The 9,913-nt window shown below is 37.0% G+C and overlaps 1 long non-coding RNA gene across 1 annotated transcript; it reads right to left on the bottom strand.

The window, feature by feature from the left end:
* Positions 1 to 1,425: 1,425 nt before the first annotated feature.
* LOC115835755 lies at positions 1,426 to 8,938 on the bottom strand. The gene is made up of 4 exons (XR_004030781.1): positions 8,841 to 8,938; positions 7,900 to 7,902; positions 5,032 to 5,035; positions 1,426 to 1,438 (listed from the first exon to the last, which is right to left on the bottom strand). It is a non-coding gene; the product is annotated as an uncharacterized LOC115835755 (long non-coding RNA).
* Between the last annotated feature and the right edge of the window lie 975 nt (positions 8,939 to 9,913).

Below are 9,913 nucleotides of genomic sequence, written 5' to 3'. Positions count from 1 at the left end.
GTCCCTGACCCCCAAATAGCCTAACTGGGAGGCATCCTCCAGTAGGGGCAGACTGACACCTCACACGGCCGGGTACTCCTCTGAGACAAAACTTCCAGAGGAACGATCAGGCAGCAGCATTTGCTGTTCACCAATATCCACTGTTCTGCAGCCTCCACTGCTGATACCCAGGCAAACAGGGTCTGGAGTGGACATCCAGCAAACTCCAACAGACCTGCAGCTGAGGGTCCTGACTATTAGAAGGAAAACTAACAAACAGAAGGGACATCCACACCAAAACCCCATCTGTACATCATCATCATCAAAGACCAAAGGTAGATAAAACCACAAAGATGGGGAAAAAACAGAGCAGAAAAACTGGAAACTCTAAAAATCAGAGTGCCTCTCCTCCAAAGGAATGCAGCTTCTCACCAGCAACGGAACAAAGCTGGACGGAGAATGACTTTGACGATTTGAGAGAAGAAGGCTTCAGACGATCAAACTACTCTGAGCTAAAGGAGGAAGTTTGAACCATGGCAAAGAAGTTAAAAACCTTGAAAAAAAATTAGATGAATGGCTAACTAGAATAACCAATGCAGAGAAGTCCTTAAAGGACCCGATGGAGCTGAAAACCAAGGCACAAGAACTACATGATGAATGCACAAGACTCAGTAGCCAATTCGATCAACTGGAAGAAAAGATACCAGTGATGGAAGATCAAATGAATGAAATGAAGTGAGAAAAGAAGTTTAGAGAAAAAAGAATAAAAAGAAACAAACAAAGCCTCCAAGAAATATGAGACTATGTGAAAAGACCAAATCTACATCTGATTGGTGTACCTGAAAGTGACGGGGAGAATGGAACCAAGTTGGAAAACACTCAGCAGGATATTATCCAGGAGAACTTCCCGAATCTAGCAAGGCAGGCCAACATTCAAATTCAGGAAATACAGAGAATGCCACAAAGATACTCCTCGAGAAGAGCAACTCCAAGACACATAATTGTCAGATTCACCAAAGTTGAAATGAAGGAAAAAATGTTAAAGGTAGCCAGAGAGAAAGGTCGGGTTATCCACAAAGGGAAGCCCATCAGACTCGATCTCTCAGCAGAAACTCTACAAGCCACAAGAGAGTGGGGGCCAATATTCAACATCCTTAAAGAAAAGAATTTTCAACCCAGAATTTCATATCCAGCCAAACTAAGCTTCATAAGTGAAGAAGAAATAAAATCCTTTACAGAGAAGCAAATGCTGAGAGATTTTCTCACCACCAAGCCTGCCCTAAAAAGAGCTCCTGAAGGAAGCACTAAACATGGAAAGGAACAACTGGTACCAGCCACTGCAAAAATATGCCAAATTGTAAAGACCATCAAGGCTAGGAAGAAACTGCATCAACTAATGAGCAAAATAACCAACTAACATCATAATGACAGGATCAAATTCACACATAACAATATTAACCTTAAATGTAAATGGGCTAAATGCTGCAATTAAAAGACACAGACTGGCAAATTGGAGAAAGAATCAAGACCCATCAGTGTGCTGTATTTAGGAAACCCATCTCACATGCAAAGACACACATAGGCTCAAAATAAAGTGATGGAGGAAGATCTACCAAGCAAATGGAAAACAAAAAAAGGCAGGGGTTGCAATCCTAGTCTCTGATAAAACAGACTTTAAATGAACAAACATCAAGGGAGACAAAGAAGGCCACTACATAATGGTAAAGGGATCAATTCAACAAGAAGAGCTAACTATCGTAAATATATATGCACCCAATACAGGAACACCCAGATTCATAAAACAAGTCCTGAGTGACCTACAAAGAGACTTAAACTCCCACACAATAATAATGGGAGCCTTTAACACCCCACTGTCAACATTAGACAGATCAATGAGACAGAAAGAACAAGGATATCCAGCAATCGAACTCAGCTCTGCACCAAGCAGACCTAATAGACGTCTACAGGACTCTCCATCCCAAATCAACAGAATATACATTCTTCTCAGCACCACACCACACTTATTCCAAAATTGACCACATAGTTGGAAGTAAACGACTCCTCAGCAAATGTAAAAGAACAGAAATTATAACAAAGTGTCTCTCAGACCACAGTGCAATCAAACTAGAACTCAGGATTAAGAAACTCACTCAAAACCGCTCAATTACATGGAAACTGAACAACCTGCTCCTGAATGACTACTGGGTACATAACGAAATGAAGGCAGAAATAAAGATGTTCTTTGAAACCAACGAGAACAAAGACACAACATACCAGAATCTCTGGGACACATTCAAAGCAGTGTGTAGAGGGAAATTTATAGCACTAAATGCCCACAAGAGAAAGCAGGAAAGATCCAAAACTGACACCCTAACATCACAATTAAAAGAACTAGAGACGAAAGGGCAAACACATTCAAAAGCTAGCAGAAGGCAAGAAATAACTAAGATCAGAGCAGAACTGAAGGAAATAGAGACACAAAAAACCCTTCAAAAAAGTAATGAATCCAGGAGCTGGTTTTTTTAAAAGATCAACAAAATTGATAGACCGCTAGCAAGACTAATAAAGAAGAAAAGAGAGAAGAATCAAATAGACGCAATAAAAAATGAAAAAGGGGATATCACCACCGATCCCACAGATATACAAACTACCATCAGAGAATACTATAAACACCTCTATGCAAATAAACTAGAAAATCTAGAAGAAATGGATAAATTCCTCGACACATACACCCTCCCAAGACTAAGCCAGGAAGAAGTTGAATCTCTGAATAGACTAATAACAAGTTCCAAAATTGAGGCAATAATTAATAGCTTACAAACCAAAAAAAAGTCCAGGACCAGATGGATTCACAGCCGAATTCTACCAGAGGTACAAGGAAGAGCTGGTACCATTCCTTCTGAAACTATTCTAATCAATAGAAAAAGAGGGAACCCTCCTTAACTCATTTTATGAGGCCAGTATCATCCTGATACCGAAGTCTGGCAGAGACACAACAAAAAAAGAGAATTTTAGAACAATATCCCTGATGAACATCAATGCAAAAATCTTCAATAAAATACTGGCAAACCGAATCCAGCAGCACATCCAAAAGCTTATTCACCATGATCAAGTGGGCTTCATCCCAGGGATGCAAGCCTGGTTCAACATATGAAAATCAATAAACATAATTCAGCCTATAAACAGAATCAATGACAAAAACCATATGATTATCTCAATAGACGCAGAAAAGGCCTTTGACAAAATTCAACAACGCTTCATGCTAAAAACTCTCAATAAATTAGGTATTGATGGGACATATCTCAAAATAATAGCTATCTATGACAAACCCACAGCCAATATCATACTGAATGGGCAAAAACTGGAAGCATTCCCTTTGAAAACTGGCACAGGACAGGGATGCCCTCTCTCACCACTCCTGTTCAACATAGTGTTGAAAGTTCTGGCCAGGGCCATCAGGCAGGAGTAGGAAATAAAGAGTATTGAATTAGGAAAAGAGGAAGTCACATTGTCCCTGTTTGCAGATGAGATGATTGTATATTTAGAAAACCCCATTGTCTCAGCCCAAAATCTCCTTAAGCTGATAGGCAACTTCAGCAAAGTCTCAGGATACAAAATCAATGTGCAGAAGTCATAGCATTCTTATACACCAATAACAGATAAACAGAGAGCAAAATCATGAGTGAACTCCCATTCACAATTGCTTCAAAGAGAATAAAATACCCAGGAATCCAACTTACAAGGGACATGAAGGACCTTTTCAAGGAGAACTACAAACCACTGCTCAATGAAATAAAAGAGGATACAAACAAATGGAAGAACATTCCATGCTCATGGGTAGGAAGACTCAATATCGTGAAAATGGCCATACTGCCCAAGGTAATTTACAGATTCAATGCCATCCCCATCAAGCTACCAATGACTTTCTTCACAGAATTGGAAAAAACTACTTTAAAGTTCACATGGAACCAAAAAAGAGCCCGCATGGCCAAGTCAGTTGTAAGCCAAAAGAACAAAGCTGGAGGCATGATGCTACCTGACTTCAAACTATACTACAAGGCTACAGTAACCAAAACAGCATGGTACTGGTACCAAAACAGAGATATAGACCAATGGAACAGAACAGGGCCCTCAGAAATAATGCTGCATATCTGCAACTATTCTTTAAAACAGTAAAAATGAAAGAAGATAATAAAAAGGAAATAATGAAGTATAAAAAGGAAATAATGAAGTATAAAAAGGGACATGCCAAATTAAAAGAGAATCTTTAAACTGTAATTTTTTGATATGTAAATAATCATTCTAAATCAATAATAAAAAGACTTCTCCACTCACCCCCCAAAAAGTGATCAAATGAGAGGAATAGGCATTCACAGAAAAAAATAGGCAAAAAGTTCAGAAGCATATTAAAATTATGTTACTTATGAAGAACAAAATGAAACTTAAAATGTGAAGACATTTCTCACTATCAGTGAATTAACACTTCAACAACCCAGTGTGGCTGGGAGCATGAGAGAGCATGTCATCACTACATATTTTGACAGTATACCTGAAGTACCATTGGCAATAGTTGACTAAATTAAAATGCATATGCAATTAAAAAATATATTTCACATATTTACTTCTATAGGTATACACATTGTATGCATAAAAAATTTCACAACAGTATTACATTTAAATTGAGATCAAAATAAAGCTTTATCAGAGAAGTGATTACAAATTATGATTTTTCATTAAAAGTATAATATATGGATATTTAAGTGATTGGTGTTTAATTATTTGTGCTCTGACACAGAAAATTCTCAGTAAGCACATCACTGAATTTAAAAAAATAAGCTATATGGAGGTTGCACATCTGTAAGGGACATGAGGAGATCAGTGGACCTTCTCCCCAGGGAAATAAGCATAACTGTTAAAAATTCTTAAAAGAAAACACAGAAATTAAAGTCACTAGAAATAGTCTTAGAACATGCAGAAAATAAAGAAGCATGTATTCAATAAAATTTGCTAAAACTTGATGAGAGCAGCAAGTCTGTGGCATTTGAGTCACACTCTTCTTCCTTTTCAAGTTCAGCATGATGGAAACTCCACTGGAGGTGAGAGCAGCCAAGACCACATGGCTCCTGCTCTTTTCAGCTCTCAGTCAAAGATTACAGTATCTCCCTGAGAGGTAGAGGCTACCAGCATTTCTCATCCCACTCACCTACATGATGCAGAGGCGAAATTCCAGGTGAGTGAGGCTGAGAAGTAGAAGGCTCCCCTCTTCCCAATCATAAGTTGTAGGTTCTACTCCAGTCATGGCAAGCCAAGTACACTGGCACTCTAGTTGTTTGTGCCACAGCTTGTTCCTAGAACAGAAGTATCATACTGGGAAAGGCAAGCTGAGGACACCCGGGGTTACCACCTAAACCAGCACCCTGCAAAACAATTGTATCACTCCAAGAGAAGTGGACCACTGTCCCTGTCCCTATCTCTGAAGTTGTGGCTCAGATATTTTGTCAAAGGGGAGAGGAAAGTTATAAGTGTACATATCTGAAGTGAACTTGGACCCAAAGGAACTGACATTATTTGCACCAGACGGTGGATGAGTTCAAGTCTAAGATCACTCTGAAAACAGTAGAGCTTGTGGTCGTAAGCAATTAAAAGGATCATGGTAACTGTCTGAGAGAAACAACATAATAAAAGACCTCACTATAAAAACCCACAGGCAAATCAAATAATAACAGACTGGGTGCTTTTCCCATAAGATACAGAGCTCTACTCTCATTATTTCTACTCAGTATTGTCTTAGAGATTCTAGCCCAGACAATTAGGAAAGTAAAATAAAATAAAAGTCATCAAGTATGGAAAAGAAGAAATAAAACTATCCCTATTTGCAGATGACATGATCCTGTATATGCAAAATAATAATCCACTAAGAAACTACTAGAAGTAATAAATGAGTGCAGCAAAGTTGCAGGATACAAGATCAATATGCACAAATCTATTGTGTTTCTATATACTTGCAATAAAAAATAAGAAAATGAGTTCAGGCATGGTGGCTCACACCAGTACTTCTAGCACTTTGGAAGGCCAAGTGGATCACCCGAGCCCAGGAGTTTGAGACAAGCTTGGGCAACACAGTGAGACACTGTCTCTATAAATAACTTTAAAAAATTAACCAGGTGCTGTGGCACACAGCTGTAGTTCCAGCTACTTGAGAGGCTGAGGTGAGAGTATCACTTGATTCCTGGTGATCGAGACTACAGTGAGCTGTGATTACACCAATGCACTCCAGCCTGGGCAACAGAGCAAGACTCAGTCCCAAAAATAAATAAATATTTTTTTAAATCAAAATAAAATTTCAAAAATACATTTGTTTATAATAACAAAAGCATAAAATACATATACATTCAACAACAGTAATGAGAAAAAATATTTGCAAATTATTTCTGCAAAAAAGGACTAATATTCAGAATCTTCAAGGAATGCAAACAACTCAGAAAACACAACCCCATTAACAACTGGACAAATAAAACTATGCATCTCACAAAGGTCTGGTATTCACCATCAATAAGGAACTTAAGCAAATTTACAAGAAAAAAAACAACAGTTCTATTAAAAAGTGGGCAAAGGACATGAACATATACTTCTCAAAAGAAGACATATATTTGGTTAACAAATATATGAACATCACTAATCATCAGAAAAATGCAAATCAAAACCATAATGAGATACCATCTCATACCAGTCAGAATGGCTATTACTAAAAGCTAAAAAACAAACAGATGCTGGCAAGATTGTGGAGAAAAAGAAACACTTATATACTATTGGTGGGGGTGTAAATTAGTGCAATCATTGTGGAAGACAGTGTGGAGATTCCTCAAAGACCTAAAGACAGAAATACCATTCAACCCAGCAATACCATTACTAGGTGTATACCCAAAGGAATATAAATCATTCTATTCTAAAGACACATGCACACATAATGTTCATTGCAACACTATTCACAATAGCAAAGACATGGAATCAACCTAAATGTCCATCAATGATAGAATGGATTTTAAAAATGTATTACTTATACACCATGGAATACTATGCAGCCATACAAAAGAACAATATCATGACCTTTGCAAAGACATGGGTGGAGCTGGAGGCCATTATCATTAGTAAACTAATGCAGGAACAGAAAACCAAATATTACATGTTCTCACTAATAAGTGAAAGTTAAACAAAGGGTACACAGGGACATAAAGATGGAGATAATTGACACTGAGGACTCTAAAAGGGGAAAGGGTGGGAGGGATTGAGGGTTGAAAAATTACCTATTGGGTATAATGTTCAATATGTGGGTGATGGCTATGCTAGAAGCCCAATCTCTACCATGACACAACATACACATGTAACAAGCATGTGTACTCCTGAATCTAAAATAACATTCTTAGAAAATTTAACAAAGTACAACATTTAAATAAGAAATACCACAAAACATTGTTGAAAGAGATTAAAGACCTAAATATGAAAATATACCTTATGTTAAAGGATCAGCTATAGTTAAGATAACAATACTTCCAAATTAATCCACATTTTTAGAGCAATCTGTATCAAAGCCTCAGCTAGTTTCTTTATAGAAATTGAAAAGGTGATTTTTTTTTTTTTTTTTTGAGACAGTGTCTCTTTTTGTCTCCCAGGCTGGATTGCAGTGCCATGAACATGGCTCACTGCAGCCCCAACCTCTCCTGGGCTCAAGTAATCCTTACGCCTCAGCACCACAAGAAGCTGAGATTACAGCTGTGTGCCACCATGCCCAGCTAATTTTTGTTTTTTGATAGAGATGGGGTTTCACCATGTTGTTCATGCTGGTCTCAAACTCCTGAGCTCGACACTTGCCTTGGCTTTCCAAGGTACTTGGGATTACAAAGCATGAGCCACCATACCTACCCCCTACAGAAATTTAAGGGACCCAGAATAGCCAAGCAATCTTGAAAAAGGAGAACAAATATTAAAGACTTATACTTCACAGTTTCAAAATTTACTGCAAAGCTACAGCAATCAAAACAGGGTGGAACTGGCCTAAGGATGGTCATGTAGACCAATGGAGTAGAGTTGAGACTCCTAAAACAAACCTGTACATCAGTGGTCAACAGATTATCAACAATTGTGCCAAGATCATTCAAATGGTGCTGGGAGAACTGAATTTTTGCAGGCAAAAAGAAAAGAAAAGAAATGAAATGAAGTTGGATAGTTGAATCCCTACCTCACAACATACACAAAAGTTCAACCAAAGTGTTTAAACATTTAACCATTAAGTTGTTTAAACCAGATACTTACATATAAAGCTAAAACTACAAATATCTTAGAAAAATACATAGAAGGATGTTTCAATGACCTAGGCTGATAATGGTTTCTCAGATATGACACTGAAAGCGTATGCAACAAAGGAAAAATCATACATAAGGTGGACTTCATCAAAATAAAAAACTTTTGTACTTCAAAGAATACCATCAAGAAAGTAAAATGTCATTATTTTGTTCCTGTTTATGGCTGAGTAGTATTCCATGGTATACATATATTTTAATTCACTCTTTAGTTGATGGGCATTTGGGCTGGTTCCATATTTTTGCAATTTCAATTGTGCTGCTATAAATGTACATGTGCAGCATGTGCAACTATCTTTTTTGTATAATGACTTCTTCTCAGCAACCTGGATAGAATCATATAATATTATTCTACGTGAAGTAACTCAGGAATGGGAAACCAAACATTATATGTTCTCACTTATAACTGGAAGCTAAGTTATGAGAACGCAAAGACATAAGAATGATATGATGGGCTTTGGGGACTCAGGGGAAAGGGTGGGAGGGGTGTGATAGATAAAATACTGCACATTGGGTAAACTGTACACTGCTTGAGTGATGGGTGCGCTAAAATCTCAGAAATCACCACTAAAGAACTTATTCACGTAACCAAACACCACGTGTTCCCCCAAAAATGTATTGAAATGAAATAAAAAATAATAAATAATAAAGTAAAATATAGAGCTGGCATTCAGTATAATCTAGTATAATAGCTGATAAACTAAAAAAAATAAAATGACAATCCATAGAGTGAGAGAAAATACACGTAAATTATATATTTGATAAGTGACTTGAATTTGTAAAGAATTATTTTATCTCAGTAATAAAGATCCAATTTATAATGGAGAAAGGATCTGAATAGAAATTTCTCCATTGAAGATATACAAATGGCCAATAATTTCATGAAAAATGCTCAATATCATTAGCCATTAGAGAAATTAAAGACAAAACCACAATAAGATACTTTTTGACACCCGCCAGGATGATTATAATTAAAAAAAAGATAACCACTGTTGATGAAGATTTAGAGAAATTGGAATGCTCATGCACTGCTGGTGTGAATGAATATAAGATAATGAGTCTGAAAATTCTGGAGGTTCCTCAAAAGTTTAAATATAGAGTTATATGATCTAGCAATTCCACTCCTAGGTATATACCCAACAAAAACCTCAATATGTGTCCACACAAAAACTTGTACAGGCATGTTCATAGATGCTTTATTCATGAACGGATGAAGTGAAACAATCCAAATGACCATCAACTGATGAATGGATAAATAAAATGAGACATATCCATACAATAAAATATGATTCAGTAATGAAAATCAAGTACTAATATACGCTAAAACATGGATGAACCTTGAGAACAGTATTTTAACTGAAAGAGGGCAGCAAGAAAAATCATATATTGTACAAGTTCCATTATATAAAACGTCCAAAGTAGAAACATGTATAGGAAGAGAAAGTGAATTAGTGGTTGCCTAGGGCTAGGGTTACTGTTGGAAATGCTACTGTGTGGGGGGTTTCTTTTAGGAATGAGGAAAATATTTTAGGATTTACTATGGTGATGGTCACACAATTCTGGAAATATAGTAAAAA

This window comes from Nomascus leucogenys, chromosome 1a (assembly GCF_006542625.1).
Source record: "Nomascus leucogenys isolate Asia chromosome 1a, Asia_NLE_v1, whole genome shotgun sequence".
Lineage (NCBI taxonomy): Eukaryota > Metazoa > Chordata > Mammalia > Primates > Hylobatidae > Nomascus > Nomascus leucogenys.
The sequence above is the reverse complement of the archived record's forward strand: the minus strand, read 5'-3'. Positions and strand labels throughout refer to the sequence as shown.